This window comes from Ascaphus truei, chromosome 15, assembly GCF_040206685.1.
Source record: "Ascaphus truei isolate aAscTru1 chromosome 15, aAscTru1.hap1, whole genome shotgun sequence".
In the NCBI taxonomy this organism is placed as follows: Eukaryota; Metazoa; Chordata; class Amphibia; order Anura; family Ascaphidae; genus Ascaphus; species Ascaphus truei.
Genome location: NC_134497.1, coordinates 32,682,505 through 32,699,059, shown reverse-complemented (window position 1 = coordinate 32,699,059; position 16,555 = coordinate 32,682,505). Strand labels below are relative to the sequence as shown.

Sequence of the window (16,555 nt, the reverse complement as noted above, 5' to 3'; positions counted from 1 at the left end):
TGGTCGACTCAATGACTGCAAGGTTCCCAGGTCCTGTGGCTGCAAAAACAAGCCCAAATCATCGTGCTTGATAGTTGGTATGAGGTGTTTGTGCTGATATGCTGTGTTTGGTTTTCGCCAAACGTGGCGCTGTGTATTATGGCCAAACATCTCCACTTTGGTCTCGTCTGTCCAAAGGACATTGTTCCAGAAGTCTTGTGGGGTTGTTCAGATGCAACTTTGCAGACCTAAGCTGTGCTGACATGTTCTTTTTAGAGCGAAGAGGCTTTTTCCTGGCAACCCTTCCAAATAAATCATACTTGTTCAGTCTTTTTCTAATTGTTCTGTCATGAACTTTAACATGCTAACTGAGGCCTATAGAGTCTGAGATGTAACTCTTGGGTATTTTGCAATTTCTCTTGAGCATTGCATGGTCTTACCTTGGGGTGAATTTGCTAGGACGTCCACTCCTGGGTAGATTGTCAACTGTCTTGAATGTTTTCGACTTTTGAATAATCTTTCTCATTGTAGAATGATGGACTTTAAATTGTTTGGAAATGGCCGTATAACCCTTCCCAGATTGTTGGGCAGCAATAATTGTTTCTCTAAGATCATTGCTGATGTCTTTCCTCCTTGGCATTGTGTTAACACACCTGAATGCTCCAGACCAGCAAACTGCTAAAACTTTGGCTTTTATAGAGGTGGTCACACTTGCTGATGATCAATTAATCAAGGGCATTTGATTAGCAGCACTTGTCTGCTGCTTATCTTAATTCATATGGAAGCAGTAAGGGTGTACTTAGTTTTTCACGCATAGCTTCTCCATTTTGGCTTTATTTTTGTAAAATAAATCATGGCACAGTGTAATATGTCATGTGTTGTTGTTGTTCATCTGAGGTTGTATTTACTAATTTTTAGACCTGCTAAGGAACAGATGATTGTTATTATGTCCTGATATGTAAAACCATAGAATTCAAAAAGGGTGTGCTTTCTTTTTCACAAGACTGCAATTATAACAGCTATATATACTGTATAGAGTTTTTTATGCTGTCGCAGCATGGCGACAGTGGGTTAAATGTGCTAATGCTGTTTAGCATCATTCTGTGGTTCTTGATCATTTTATACTGACTGGGGTCAGGGTAGAGTTGGGCAGTGAGTCTGTCCAACACAGAAACATGAAAAAACCTTCTACTTTAAAAAGGTTAATGCCCCCTTGTAACAGGGTGAATAAAAGACAACATCCTGATACCTAGCAGACCTATGTTTAGGTCTGCAGTACAGCAGTGACCAGGTTAACATTCAGCTGGGAAGGTCTTGTTAATTGTCAGAGCCCAGCTGCCTTGTTAAGAGGCTTTAAAAAACCAGGCTGCTCACACATGGGGGGCTGCCTGACCCAGTGAGACACACTGAAACACTGGAGAAAAAACTACTATAAGGTCTGTCTTTCCTGTAATACCTGTTTGCTATATGGATACTCTGGACTTTAAACAGCCCTTGTAGGGAAAGGGAAAAGACCTGCTCAGGACTGCTCTTGCTATTTTGTTTGTTTGCTGAAAAAAACCTGTATTTTTGTATGCCATATTTTTTAGGCTAAATAAGCAAGCCAATTCAGAAACCCTTGTGTGGTTGCATAACCCTGCAACATATGGTGTTAGAAGTGGAATGCTGAGGCCCATGCATTTGAAGGGCACATAAAAAAAATGGAACATTTTTTAAAAGAGATTCTATGCGAACAGACCAAACAGCAGAGACTGTTAATGCAGGAACAGGCCAAACAGCAACTATTCATGCAGGAGCAGACCAAGCAAAAACAATGATTACTGCAGAAGCAAACACACCCCCTATGCCAGCAGCAGGAAGCACTGGAGGAAAACCAGGCCAGGCAAAACCGGGAATTTTCCAAACTGCTGGTTCGGTCCCCTTTTGCTGCTGGACATGACCTTCCAAATAACCCCCCAGTTCTCCAGTGGAAAATGAGTTCGACCGAGGACCCAGAGGCTTTTCTATTGACGTTTGGAAGGGTTGCCGATGCCCTGGGCTGGTCTGTTGATTGCTGGGCAACTGCTTTGGCCACACTCATAGGAAAAGCTCAGGCCTCATATCAGGGCCTAGCAGCGGATCAGGCTATGGAGTATAAACAAGTAAAATCTGCTATACTGGATCTCATAGGTCTGACCCCAGAGACCTACCGACAGAATTTCTGGCATCTGAAGTACACCTCTAAGATGAGACCCCGGGTCCTAGCTCAGCCCTTATTGGACTTGTGTACTCGCTGGTGTAACGCGTAGCTCACCACAAACCAGGCGCGACCGCGAGGCTGAGGTAGGGAATTTTATAAACGCCAACCCTCAACAGAGGGTGCGCCTAAAGTGTAGATTGGTCTTGCAAGCCGGATCAGGAGTAAAGAAGGTTGTCGTTTATACTTGCCGGATCTGGATTGGAGAGTAGCAGATCGTTGGGGTACTTTGCCAAGGTCAGGATTGGAGAGTAATCGTTGCGAGGATAGCCGAGATCAGGAGTAGAGAGTTCAGAATGGTCGTATGTAAGCCGGGTCAGGAGAGGAGTGATGCGGAGTCCAATACGTAACAGGGGTCAGGTAGCAGCAGGAACAAGGCAGGATGCAGCAAGGCACAGCGTCACACAAGGTTATGCTCAGCAAGGAATGAATGAGCAAGGCAGGTATTTAAGGAGCCATCAACCAATGAAAAGCCAGGGCGGAGCAGAAGAGGGGAATCCTATAGGCTGATGGGTCACACAGGTGTGCCCTATGACATAGCCAAATTAGAACGGAGGCGGAGCTACGTGTCGCTGACGCGGAAGACTGGCGACCTGATCGCGCGTCACTAGCGCACCACACATGTCCCTCTGTAGAGCGTGCCCGACTCTTGAGGCAGTACCGAGCACACGATGATCCGTGCACGTCACTGGGGTCAGGGGGCAGAGTCCGGTGTGGGCGTCACTACCACGCTGGACCTGCCTGTCACAGGAGTGGGGGCGGAGACTGGGAAGGAGGCTAGAGGTGAGGCTGGGCGCTTTTGCGGAGGCTGGACCTGGAGATGGAGCCCGCGGGAGAACAGACTGACCGCTCGTAGTCCGCACAGGACCATGAGATCGCACATCCTGGACGTCTGTTGTGGCAGGGGTTCTCAGGTGAGGAGATGGTCTCCAGCCACAGGAATGGTGAATCCTCACAGTACCCCCCCCCCCCCCTCTTGGAGTGACCTCCGGGCGACTCCATGAGGGCTTGTTAGGAAATTTCTAATGGAAGATACGGAACAACCTGGCTGCGTGAACATGGTGGCTCGGAATCCAGGATCTTTCCTCCGGGCCGAAACCCTTCCAGTGTACAAGATAGTGTAATGAGCCTCTTGAAAACTTGGAGTCCAGAATGGATTGTATCTCTGTTACGATGACACCAACTTTTATCAACACATTTATATTTCTGGGTACTTGATTGAAAAGAACAAGTTGCAAAATAAATTGTGATTTATTTCCTTAATAGACAAACACACGACATCTGCAGAATACACTTAAAACAACACTCACTGGGATAAGGGAACAAAAGAAATTGTCCTTTGCTTGCCAGTGCAAGAAATGCAGCCTTGGTTTTAAAAGTCCTATGGTTATGTTGTTGTTAACCCCTTCACTCCTGGACTGGTTGCTGCTGTGCTGGAACAAAGTCTTGCATCTTTACATCATGTATTAAAATTCAGGAATCACACTGGGGATACCTGGGGAGCCACAGTTATAGACTGCCCAAAGCTATCTTTAACATGTGGATCCAATCCCCTCGTGGGAACAAAAAAATCCACGAATAGCCAAGTTACCCACAGTTCATAAGACCGGTCAAAAGGGCTGTCCGGTGGGCATGGCGCATGTCAGGTTGATGCCCATGCCACTTAGCATACCTGGGCTACACCCATATATTGGTGCCGCTCCGTCTGATTTTTGACCAATAAATGTTAATAGACTGGTATCTGTGATACCTCAGAATGCCGGCAGTGTATAACTTATGGTTATCTGGGTCTTTCCATAACTGACACCCTTTTAGACAGGGAGACTCTAAATCTGTGAGACCCCTTTTGAGGCTTGGTCATAAAAATACCTATAGCCCATTGAAATGCCGGTTTCTATACTACCATCATGTGTCGGTTAGAGGGTATGGCGAGCAATGCATTTTGTCTTTTCACATGGCAGCCAGGGAATGGCTTGTAAATGGGTAACACAAATGTCTGGGACAGGGAAACCACAGTAATGCATAGCAAATCAGGTATTAACCCCTTCCTCCCCGTCACAATCTCGTACTTGGGTTAACCTTGCACCATATGAGAAGGCGTAGGAGCAATAGGAACCGAACGTACATTCTGGACAACTGGCTTCAGTAAGGAAACATGAAAGATGGACGGAATCCTCATTGAAGAAGGCAGCGAGAGTTGGTATGCGACCGGATTGATCCTTTCTGTGATAGAAAACGGACGAGAAATCTGGGTGCTAATTTCATGGAAGGAACCTTCAGCCTGATGTTTCTGGATGACAGCCAGACCTTGTCGCTGATTTTGAAATCCTGAGCTGGTCTGCGGTGGCGATCTGCCTGGGTCTTCTGCCTACTGGTGGCTGTCCTGATGTTTCCCTGGACCTTTTTCCAGAGATTTTGCAGTTCTTTAATCCTGTCATGCACCACTGAGACCCCCGATTAGGACGAAGAGAGAGGAAGAGTAGACAGGTGTAACCCGTAATTCACGAAAAACGGGGACTCCTGGGTTGAACCGCTTCGTGTGTTATGAGCAAACTCTGTCCAGGGCAAGAGCTCGGACCAGTCGTCCTGGGAATCTGACATAAAACATTGTATGTATTGTTCTAGGGACTGGTTGGTCCTCTCAGTCTGACTATTTGTTTGTGGGTGTTATCCAGAGGAAAAATTAAGAGCAATTCCCAGTTGCAGGCAAAAAGAGCGCCAGAAGCGAGACACAAACTGAGAACCTCTATCCGATACAATGACCAGTGGGACTCCGTGAAGACGGAAGAGTTCTCTGATGAATATATCAGCCAATTTGGAAGACTTGGGAAGACCCTCGAGGGGTATAAAGTGGGATTGCTTTGAGAATCGATCCACCACCACGAGGATACGGGTAAATAAACAATGAAATCCATGGACAAGTGTGTCCATGGCTGATCGGGAACAGGTAAGGGCTGAAGAAGTCCCAAATGGAGATTCATAGGAGTTTTAGTCCTGGCACAAGTTGGGCACGCGGCAACGAAGTTCTTGACATCTTTCTGTATCTTGGGCCACCAGAATGTTCTGGAGATGAGATCTAAAGTTCTCCTAGTTCCCGGATGACCTGCAGATCTGGAGGAGTGACTCCATTGGAGAACTTTTTTGCAGTGCAGGGGAGAAGTGTAAAGACGACCCTCAGGAACTGTAAGATTGGCAGGGATGTGGTCCTGTTGCCGCACGATATTTTAAGGACGTTGAAGGTAGTTGCAGAAAGGATACATTTGGAAGGAAGAATGGGTTTTTGTTGGTCCTCAAATTTGTCGTCCAAAGAAAATTGACAAGAAAGGGCATCAGCTTTGACATTCTTGGTTCCAGGAAGTAGGAGATTATAAAGTTGAATCTTGAGAAGAAAAGTGACCATCTGGCTTGGCGGGCTCCTAGGTGACAGGCTTCTTCAATGTATAACAGATTTTTGTGATCCGTCAAGATCGTTATGGGGTCCTCAGTACCTTCCAGAAGGTGTCTCCATTCTTCAAGTGCTAGTTTCATGGCCAAGAGTTCACAATTCCCGATATCATAATTGCATTCAGTGGAAGAAAAATTTTGGGGGAAAAAAAGCACACGGGTGCAACCTGGACTGAGGAGCCTTCCTCTGGGAAAGAACAGCGCCAATACCGACATCAGATGCGTCGACTTAAAGGATGAATGGAAGTTGGGGATCGGGATGGATAAGAATAGGTGCGAGCACGAAAGCCTTTTTAAGGCGAGAAAAAGACTAAATGGCCATGGGAGACCAAGATGTGGGATCTGCTCCTTTCTTTGTTAACGCTGTTAGAGGGGCTACCAAGGAAGAACATTTCTGAATAAATCTGCGATAATAGTTGGAAAATCCTAGAAACCGTTGAATGACTTTGAGAGTGGTGAGTTGAGGCCAATCCAGTACCACTTTGAGTTTAGCAGGGTCTATGGTAAGACCAGTATTGGAGATGACATATCGTAGAAAACTGGTAGATGCTTGATGCAATTGGCACTTTTCGAGTTTGGCAAAGAGTCTATTTTCCTGGAGGCGAAGGAGTACTTGTTTAACGTGGAACACATGTTCCTGTTTGAATTTAGAAAAAAATCAGAATGTCATCCAAATAGATAATCAAGAAAGAATTGTAAAGATCCCTAAAGATTGCGTTGACAAAATCTTGAAACACAGCTGGAGCATTACACAGACCAAACGGCATGATCAAGTACTCATAATGTCCATCTCTGGTATTGAATCTAGTTTTCCATTCGCCGCCTTGACTAATCCTGATGCGATTATAGGCCCCACATATGTATAATTTGGAGAAAATGTTAGCGCCTTGTAGGTGGTCGAAGAGCTCTGATATAAGAGGAAGTGGATAACAATTTTTAGTGGTGATTTTATTGACACCCCGGCAGTCAATTAATGGTCGTAATAACCTGTCTCTCTTCTTCACAAAGAAGAATCCGGCACCAGCATGGGAGGTGGCGTTACGAATCCATCCTCTCTGTAGATTCTCGGCAATGTATTCCCTTATGGCTTTGGTCTCAGGCATGGACAATGGGTAAGAGGCCCCCCTGGGCGGAGACGTACCTGGGAGTAATTCAATGGGACAGTCAAAAAGACAATCTGGAGGTAATATTTCAGACTTGACCTCATCAAAGACGTCGCTGAACTCTGCATACTCCTCAGGCAGTAGTACCCTTCTCCTCGGACGTGGTAGTTCCACAGATGCTACTGGATTCTATGATGCAGTTCTTGGTACAGAAGGGACTCCATAGGATGGGAACCTTGTTCAGCCAATACACCCGGGGATTATGAATCTGTAATCAGGGCAGACCGTGAATTACTCCTATGGAAGGTGTGTGTATCACATTGAATTGGATCTTCTCCAGGTGATCATTTCCCTTCTTAAGGTGAAGAACCTCGGTCTCCAGTGAGATGAATCCAACAACTAGTGACAAGTGCGCTGAAACGCCGAATCCTTTCAGTTGTATAAGATATATGATATTCAGATAAGCAGGATAGTCAAAGGGGTTGATAGAATCAATGGTGTAGTAAAGTCCCCAGACAGACCAATGATCACTGAAGGGTAATATAAATGGTCAAAAACCACAATCAAACCCTCATTGGGATGGTTCCTGGACTCACCATAAACATTCGTAGAAAATGAAGAGTAATACTCACAGATGCCCCCGTCCTGTATATCCTGATGGGCGTGCAGCCAAGTGAAGTGATGCTTATCTTGGAGAGAGAGAGAAAAACTGGCGCACAGCCAGTAGAGTGGGTCCCAAAATGATGTATAAAAACATTTCTTTATTAATTCATCATAAAAAGAAGGTAAACACCCTCCTACGCGTTTCGTGTATACTAGCGGGGCGCAAACTTTTTTCACGCTCCACCTTGCGGCGGTCACCACACTTCCGCGCCACCACCTAGCCCCCACTTACCTGCGCTCCGGCGTCATGACGTCACGTTGCCATACCAACGTGACATCACATGACCTTGTGTGTTATTTTGACGCCACGTTGCCATGGCGACGCAGGAAGGAAGCCGCCGGAGCCAAGGTAAGTAAGGTTTACAGAGGCCCTGCAGCTCCCCTGGCACTTAATTTAAGTATGACAAGAAAAGGGAAAGGGGGAGTGGTGGATGGACTGGGCGCTTCAAAAAGTGATTATATAAGACAGTGTCAAAAATATTTAAGTAAACCACATAATGTGAAAAAAAACACTTGTAAAACCTTTCACCAACCAGTGAAAATAGTGATAAAATGTGTAAAATGCTGCTCAACTTCCTCAAGTGGGACTGTTCCAGGTCCCAGGATATGGAATTTTCTTTGCTTGGGGGAGAGGAGGAGCGCAGGAGAGTTCAATAATACATGTGAAAGAAAAATAAAGCAAATATAGTGCAGACTGGAGATATTAATATATATCACCCTATTGTCTGTAAGAAATAGCACTCACAAAACTTATCGTAATATCAAGCATGTCAGTGATCCATCTCTCTCTGAGTGGAGCCCTTGTAATCCACAAATGTCAGGATATTCCTCAATGGACAGTTAAGGTATATGCCAAGAAGAAAGAGCCACAATAGTGCATACTGTTCGACCAATATATTGAATATAAGTATCAGGAGTAAGTTAAACTCACATGTTCCCCAATAAAAAACGGGCATGGGAGAGAACCGCCGAGATGTAGAAGGACCACGTGTGTGCACAGCTTCACAGCGTCTCACTCGCACCTCACAGTTGACTTCCGCGTACGTCACTTCCGTGGTCGCCTCACAGGCGAGGGCGGAACCGCTGTCTGCCTCTGGAGTCAGTCCCAATTTTGCCAGTCCTTCAACTCTCCGGCTCCCAACCAACTCTACGCGTTTCGCTAATTGCTTCTTCAGGAGTTCTGTTGTATGGGTCTTTCTAATTACTTTATATAGACCCACCAATCAAAAAGTAAAATGGAAATTTTAACCCCTTCGTCGCTCAAACATAGCGCGAGGTCAAAAACCAGTGCTAATCCTCTGATACATTTCTCATACATTACAATACTTAATCTTTATTAACACTAAAACAAATATATAAAAAATGTTGATGAAGTGATTAGAGGAAGAGAAGAGAAACAACATTAAAAAGTAAATATTTAAGAATAGAAATAAAATCTTTATTAAACACGTGTGCAGTTACTTGAATTAATACACTGCAACCCAAATAAGGACTGCATAAGGCAGAGTGATAATAACTTATAACACACCTCTAAGGGCTTTGTCATGATAATGTCATGAGATATTGAGTATTTTTAATCCCTTTGGTGCTTGAGGGGTTAATGAGCTACACGTGTGTACAAAATACCAAATGCTGAGTCTGAAACTGGGCAGGACTGTTTCTGTCTGCTCTGAATTTCAAAGTATTCTGTAGAAAGGGGTGGGCTTATGAAAATATTGTATCTAAGTCTGGAGGAGTTTGTTACTGGGCAGATCTGGCTAGGGGCATGCTTGGATAGGATGGCAGACCTCATCCTCTGAACCAGTGCCTCTCTGGGGAAAATCCATAGCATGTGGTAAGGTACTGTATAGGATTTTCTGTTTTACCCCTTTTATTTTAAGAAGCTGTTCTGCCTTATATTGTAATTGTATGTTTATTGTTTAATACCTTTTCTGTAATTCAAGCACTGTATTGTTATACTAGCTGATATACCCGGCGTTGCCCGGGATGTAAATGCGTAATAGGTAGTATCTACTATATATTTCTGAAAGCACTGTATGTCTGCGTCCCTAGCGGCAATCTCATTGGTCCCTTGGCCCGCCCGCCCCCGCACACCTCTCATTGGCCTGAGGCGGAGTGACGGGCCAAAGGACACACAGGGACACACACACACACACACACACACACACACACACACACACACACACACACCTCTCTCTCTGTCCTCTCCCCCCCCCCATCACACTCACCTCCCTCTCCACTCACCTCCCTCCACCTCCCGCTCCACTCACCTCCCTCTCCACTCACCTCCCTCCACCTCCCGCTCCACTCACCTCCCTCTCCACTCACCTCCCTCCACCTCCCACTCCACTCCCTCCACCTCCCGCTCCACTCACCTCCCTCTCCACTCAACTCCCTCCCGCTCAACTCCCTCCCCGACGCGGGGACAGGCAGTGGCAGGGCAGCCTGCCGCTGCCTCCACTCACCTCCCGCTCCCTCTACTCACCTCCCGCTCACCTCCCGCTCACCTCCCCGGCATGGGGACAGGCATGTGGCAGGGCAGCCTGCCGCTGCCCTCCACTCACCTCCCGCTCCCTCCACTCACCTCCCGCTCACCTCCCTCCCGCTCACCTCCCGCTCCTCCACTCACCTTCCCGCTCACCTCCGCTCACCTCCCTCCCGCTCACCTCCCTGGCGCGGGGACAGGCATTGGCCAGGGGCAGCCTACCGCTACCACGCGGCACTAAGATGGCGGCGGACGAAGGACCCCTTCTCCCTCGCGGATTAACTAACATGGCGGCGGCCAGAAGGAGAGGTGAGTGTGTGTGTGAGTGAGTGTGTGTGTGTGTGTGTGTGTGTCTGTGTGTCACAGCGTGACAGTGTGTGTGTGGGACACTGTGTGTGTGTCTTTGTGCGTGTGTGTGTTACACTGTGTCTCAGACACTGTAGAGTGGGGACCGGAGCTACACATGGGGGGGGGGGATCAGGAGCGGAGAAAGATACAGGGGGAGTGGAGAGGAGGAACCCGTCAATTTAAAGCAAACCAACCCCCCCTCCTGTCCACTGCCCCCCCTCCTGTCCACTGCCCCCTCCTGTCCACTGCTCCCCCTCCTGTCCACTGTCACCCCCCTCCTGTCCACTGTCACCCCCCTCCTGTCCACTGCCCCCCCCTCCTGTCCACTGCCCCCCCTCCTGTCCACTGTCACCCCCCCTCCTGTCCACTCTCCCCCCCTCCTGTCCACTGTCACCCCCCCTCCTGTCCACTGTCACCCCCCCCCTCCTGTCCACTCTCCCCCCCCCTGTCCCTCTCCCCCCCTCCTGTCCACTCTCCCCCCCTCCTTTCCACTCTCTCCCCCCTCCTGTCCACTCTCCCCCCCTCCCATCCCCTCCTGTCCACTGTCCTTTCACCTGTCGTCCCCCCTGTCCACTCTCCCCCCTCCTGTCCACTCTCCCCCCTCCTGTCCACTCTCCCCCCCTCCCATCCCCTCCTGTCCACTGTCCTTTCCACTGTCCCCCCCCCCACCCGCCATTGTCCCCCCCCCCTCCCCCGGCCACTGCCCCCCCCTCCTATCCACTGTCCCCCCTCCTCCTGTCCACTGTCCCCCCCCTCCTTTTCCCCCGCCCCCCTCCCCTCCTTTCCCCCCCGTCCCCCTCCCCTCCTTTTCTCCCCCTCTCCCCCCCCCCTTTTCCTAGCGCTAAATGTAACTCACGGCCAACGCCGGCTCTCCCCCCCCGCTCCCCTTTCCTCCCCCCCAGCTCCCTTTCTCCCCCCCGCTCCCCTTTCTCCCCCCCCGCTCCCCTTTCTCCCCCCGCTCCCTTTCTCCCCCCCCGCTCCCCTTTCTCCCCCCCGCCTCCCCTTTCTCCCCCCCGCTCCCCTTTCTCCCCCCCGCTCCCCTTTCTCCCCCCCCGCTCCCCCTTTCTCCCCCCCCGCTCCCCTTTCTCCCCCCCCCGCTCCCCTTTCTCCCCCCGCTCCCCTTTCTCCCCCCGCTCCCCTTTCTCCCCCCCCGCTCCCCTTTCTCCCCCGCTCCCTTTTCTCCCCCCCCCGCTCCCCTTTCTCCCCCCCCCCGCTACCCTTTCTCCCCCCCCGCTCCCCTTTCTCCCCCCCCGCTCCCCTTTCCCCCCCCCCGCTCCCCTTTCTCCCCCCCCCCCGCTCCCCTTTCTCCCCCCCCCGCTCACCTTTCTCCCCCCCCCGCTCCCCTTTCTCCCCCCCCACTCCCCTTTCTCCCCCCCGCTCCCCTTTCTCCCCCCCCGCTCCCCTTTCTCCCCCCCCCGCTCCCCTTTCTCCCCCCCCGCTCCCCTTTCTCCCCCCCCCCGCTCCCCTTTCTCACCCCCCCCGCTCCCCTTTCTCCCCCCCCCCGCTCCCCTTTCTCCCCCCCCCGCTCCCCTTTCTCCCCCCCACTCCCCTTTCTCTCCCCCCCGCACCCCTTTCTCCACCCCCCGCTCCCCTTTCTCCCCCCCCGCTCCCCTTTCTCCCCCCCCGCTCCCCTTTCTCCCCCCCCCGCTTCCTTTCTCCCCCCCGCTCCCCTTTCTCCCCCCCGCTCCCCTTTCTCCCCCCCCGCTCCCTTTCTCCCCCCCGCTCCCCCTTTCTCCTTCCCCCCCCGCTCCCCTTTCTCCCCCCCCCGCTCCCTTTCTCCCCCCCCGCTCCCTTTCTCCCCCCCCCCGCTCCCCCTTTCTCCCCCCCCGCTCCCCTTTCTCCCCCCCCGCTCCCCTTTCTCCCCCCCCCCGCTCCCCTTTCTCCCCCCCGCTCCCATTTCTCTCCCCCCCGCTCCCCTTTCTCCCCCCCGCTCCCTCTTCTCCCCCCCCCACTCCCCTTTCTCCGCCCCCTGCTCCCCTTTCTCCCCCCCGCTCCCCTTTCTCCCCCCCGCTCCCCTTTCTCCCCCCGCTCCCCTTTCTCCCCCCTATGCACCGACATCACTGACCCACCGCCTCACACCCTAGCAGGACCCCCACTCACAGAGAGCACTCACAACCCACGCGACACCTGCCGCCTCACACCCTAGCAGGACCCCACTCACAGACAGCACTCTCAACCCATGTGCCACCCGCCGCCTCACACCCTAGCAGGACCCCCACTCACAGACAGCACTCACAACCCACGCGCCACTTGCCGCCTCACACCCTAGCAGGACCCCCACTCACAGACAGCACTCACAACCCACGCGCCCCCTGCCGCCTCACACCCTAGCAGGACCCCCACTCACAGACAGCACTCACAACCCACGCGCCACCTGCCGCCTCACACCCTAGCAGGACACACGCCTCACATTTTTACATCTGTTATGTCACCAAAATATACATTGTACTGTGGTGTGTTTACAATAAACCATTTTTAAACAACATCGTATTACATTTTATTCCATCTTTCTTTTCAACATTATTATCCAACCTTTACAACAAATACTCACCTATTGTTCCACGATTTATAAATAATACTACCTATTATGCATTTACATCCCGGGCAACGCCGGGTCTCAGCTAATTATTATAACTAAGGGGTTAGGGAGGGGGGGGATGGGTTAGAGGAGGGGGGGAGTGTTAGAGGAGGGGGGAAGGGGTGGGAGGGGGTGGGAGGGGAAAGGGGTGGAGGGGGGAAGGGGTGGAAGTGTGGGAGGGGGTGGGAGGGGAAAGGGGTGGAGGGGGGGGGAAGGGGTGGAAGTGTGGGAGGGGGGTGGGAGGGGAAAGGGGTGGAGGGAAAAAAGGTGGGAGGGGAAAGGGGTGGAGGGGAAAAAGTGTGGGAGGGAAAAAAGGGGTGGAGGGGGAAAAGGGGTGGAGGGGAAAAAGGGGTGGAGGGGAGGGGGGGAGGGGGGGGAAGGAGCGATGGGGGGGGAAGGAGCGATGGGGGGGAAAGGGGCGGAGGGGGGGGGAAAGGGGAGCGGAGAGGGGGGGGAAGGGGAGCGGAGAGGGGGGGGAAGGGAGCGGAGGGGGGGGAAAGGGGAGCGGAGGGGGGGGGGAAAGGGGAGCGGAGGGGGGGAAAGGGGAGCGGAGGGGGGGGAAAAAGGGAGCGGAGGGGGGGGGAAAGGGGAGCGGAGGGGGGGGAAAGGGGAGCGGAGGGGGGGGAAAGGGGAGCGGAGGGGGGGGAAGGGGAGCGGAGGGGGGGGAAGGGGAGCGGAGGGGGGGGAAGGGGAGCGGAGGGGGGGGAAGGGGAGCGGAGGGGGGGGAAGGGGAGCGAGGAGGGGGGGGGGAAAGGGGAGCGGAGGGGGGGGGAAGGGGAGCGGAGGGGGGGGAAGGGGAGCGGAGGGGGGGGGGGAAAGGGGAGCGGAGGGGGGGGGAAAGGGGAGCGGAGGGGGGGGAAAGGGGAGCGGAGGGGGGGGAAAGGGGAGCGGAGGGGGGGGAAAGGGAGCGGAGGGGGGGAAAGGGGAGCGGAGGGGGGGGAAAGGGGAGCGGAGGGGGGGGAAAGGGGAGCGGAGGGGGGGGGGAAGGGGAGCGGAGGGGGGGGGGAAAGGGGAGCGGAGGGGGGGGAAGGGGAGCGGAGGGGGGGGGGGAAGGGGAGCGGAGGGGGGGGGAAAGGGGAGCGGAGGGGGGGGGAAAGGGGGAGCGGAGGGGGGGGAAGGGGAGCGGAGGGGGGGAAAGGGGAGCGGAGGGGGGGGAAAGGGGAGCGGAGGGGGGGGGGAAAGGGGAGCGGAGGGGGGGGAAAGGGAGCGGAGGGGGGGGGGAAAAGGGAGCGGAGGGGGGGGGGAAAGGGGAGCAGGGGGGGGGGAAAGGGGAGCGGAGGGGGGGGAAAGGGGAGCGGGAGGGGGGGGGAAAGGGGAGCAGAGGGGGGGAAGGGGAGCGGGGGGGGAAGGGGAGCGGGGGGGGAAGGGGAGCGGAGGGGGAAGGGGAGCGGGGGGGGAGTGGAGGGAAAGGGGGGAGTGGTGGGAAGGGGGAGGTGGTGGGAAGGAGGGGAGGTGGTGGGAAGGGGGAGGAGGGGGGAGGTGGGTGGAAGGGGGAGGAGGGGGAGGAGGGGGGAGGTGGTGGGAAGGGGGAGGAGGGGGGAGGTGGTGGGAAGGGGGAGGTGGTGGGAAGGGGGAGGAGGGGGAGGGGGAGGGGGAGAAGGGGGAGGTGGTGGGAAGGGGGGAGAAGGGGGGAGGTGGTGGGAAGGGGAGAAGGGGGGAGGGGGTGGGAAGGGGGAGGAGGGGGGAGGCGATGGGAAGGGGGAGGCGGTGGGAAGGGGGAGAAGGGGGGAGGTGGTGGGAAGGGGGAGGAGGGGGGAGGCGGTGGGAAGGGGGAGAAGGGGGGAGGCGGTGGGAAGGGGGGGAGGCGGTGGGAAGGGGGGGAGGTGGTGGGAAGGAGGGGGGGAGGCGAGGGGGGGAGGCGGTGGGAAGGAGGGGGGGAGGCGAGGGGGGGAGGCGGTGGGGGGGAAGGCGGTGTGGGGGGGGAGGCGGTGGGAAGGGGGGGAGGCGGTGGGAAGGGGGGGGAGGCGGTGGGAAGGGGGGAGGCGGTGGGAAGGGGGGGGAGGCGGTGGGAAGGGGGGGGAGGGGGAGGCGGTGGGAAGGGGGGGGAGGCGGTGGGAAGGGGGGGGGAGGCGGTGGGGAAGGGGGGAGGCGGTGGGAGGCGGGGGGAGGCGGTGGGGAGGCGGTGGGAAGGGGGGGGAGGGGAGGGAGGCGGTGGGAAGGGGGGGAGGGGAGGGAGGCGGTGGGAAGGGGGGGAGGGGAGGAGGTGGTTGGAAGGGGGAGGCGGTTTTGGCGGTGGGAAGGGGGGGGGAGGCGGTGGGAAGGGGGGAAGGCGTTGGGAAGGCGGTGGGAAGGGGGGGGAGGCGGTGGGAAGGGGGGGACGGGAGGCATGGGAAGGGGGGACGGGAGGCGGTGGGAAGGGGGGGAAGGCAGTGAGAAGGCGGTGGGAAGGGGGGGAGGCGGTGGGAAGGGGGGGAAGGCAGTGAGAAGGCGGTGGGAAGGGGGGGAGGCAGTGGGAAGGGGGGGGAGGCGGTGGGAAGGGGGACGGGAGGCGGTGGGAAGGGGGGACGGGAGGCCGGTGGGAAGGGGGGGAGGCGGTGGGAAGGGGGGAGGCGGTGGAAGGGGGGACGGGAGGCGGTGGAAGGGGGGGAAAGCAGTGGGAAGGCGGTGTGAAGGGGGGGGGAGGCGGTGTGAAGGGGGGGGAGGCGGTGGGAAGGGGGGACGGGAGGCGGTGGGAAGGGGGGACGGGAGGCGGTGGAAAGGGGAGGCGGGAGGTGGTGGGAAGGGGGGGGGAGTCGGTGGGAAGAGAGGGGAAGGCGGTGGGAAGGGGGGGTGAGGCGGTGGAAGGGGGGGGAGGCGATGGGAAGGGGGGATGGGAGGCGGTGGGAAGGGGGGACGGGAGGCGGTGGGAAGGGGGGACGGGAGGTGGTGGGAAGGGGGGGAGGCGGTGGGAAGAGAGGGGAAGGCGGTGGGAAGGGGGGGAGGCGGTGGAAGAGGGGGAGGCGGTGAGAAGGGGGGGAAGGGGGGGGAGGGCGGTGGGAAGGGGGGAAGGGGGAGGAGGCGGTGGGAAGGGGAGGGGGGGAGGCGGTGGGAAGGGGGAGGTGGAGGGGAGGTGAAGGGGGGGAGGTGAAGGGGGGGGTGGAGGGGAGGTGAAGGGGGGGGTGGAGGGGAGGTGAAGGGGGGACGGGAGGTGGTGGGAAGGGGGGGGATGCGGTGTGAAGAGAGGGGAAGGCGGTGGGAAGGGGGGGAGGCGGTGGGAAGGGGGGGAAGGCGGTGGGAAGGGGGGGACGGGAGGCGGTGGGAAGGGGGGATGGGAGGCGGTGGGAAGGGGGGGACGGGAGGTGGTGGGAAGGGGGGGGGAGGCGGTGGGAAGGGGGGGTGAGGCGGTGGGAAGGGGGGGGAAGGCGGTGGGAAGGGTGTGGACGGGAGGCGGTGGGAAGGGGGGACGGGAGGCGGTGGGAAGGGGGGGACGGGAGGTGGTGGGGAAGGGGGGGGAGGCAGTGGGAAGAGAGGGGAAGGCGGTGGGAAGGGGGGGGAGGCGGTGGGAAAGGGGGGGGAGGCGGTGAGAAGGGGGGATGGGGGGGGAGGCGGTGGGAAGGGGGGGGTGGGAGGTGGTGGAAGGGGGGAGGTGAATGGGGAGGTGGGGGGTGGAGGGGAGGTGAACGGGGGTGAGGGGTGGGTGAGGGTAGGTGAAGGCCGCTCACCACCCGTCCGGCAGGTCCCACGTGGATCTGAGGCGGGAGCAGCGTGTTGTTGGCCGCTCCCCCGCTGTGTCCGGGCGC

At 55.9% G+C, this 16,555-nt stretch overlaps 1 protein-coding gene across 1 annotated transcript in view; it reads left to right on the top strand.

Annotated features, from left to right (window-relative positions):
* Nucleotides 1–16,555, top strand: part of LOC142466794 (uncharacterized) — a 116,597-nt gene that overhangs the window by 11,975 nt on the left and 88,067 nt on the right. The gene's annotated exons all lie outside the window — the stretch shown is intronic.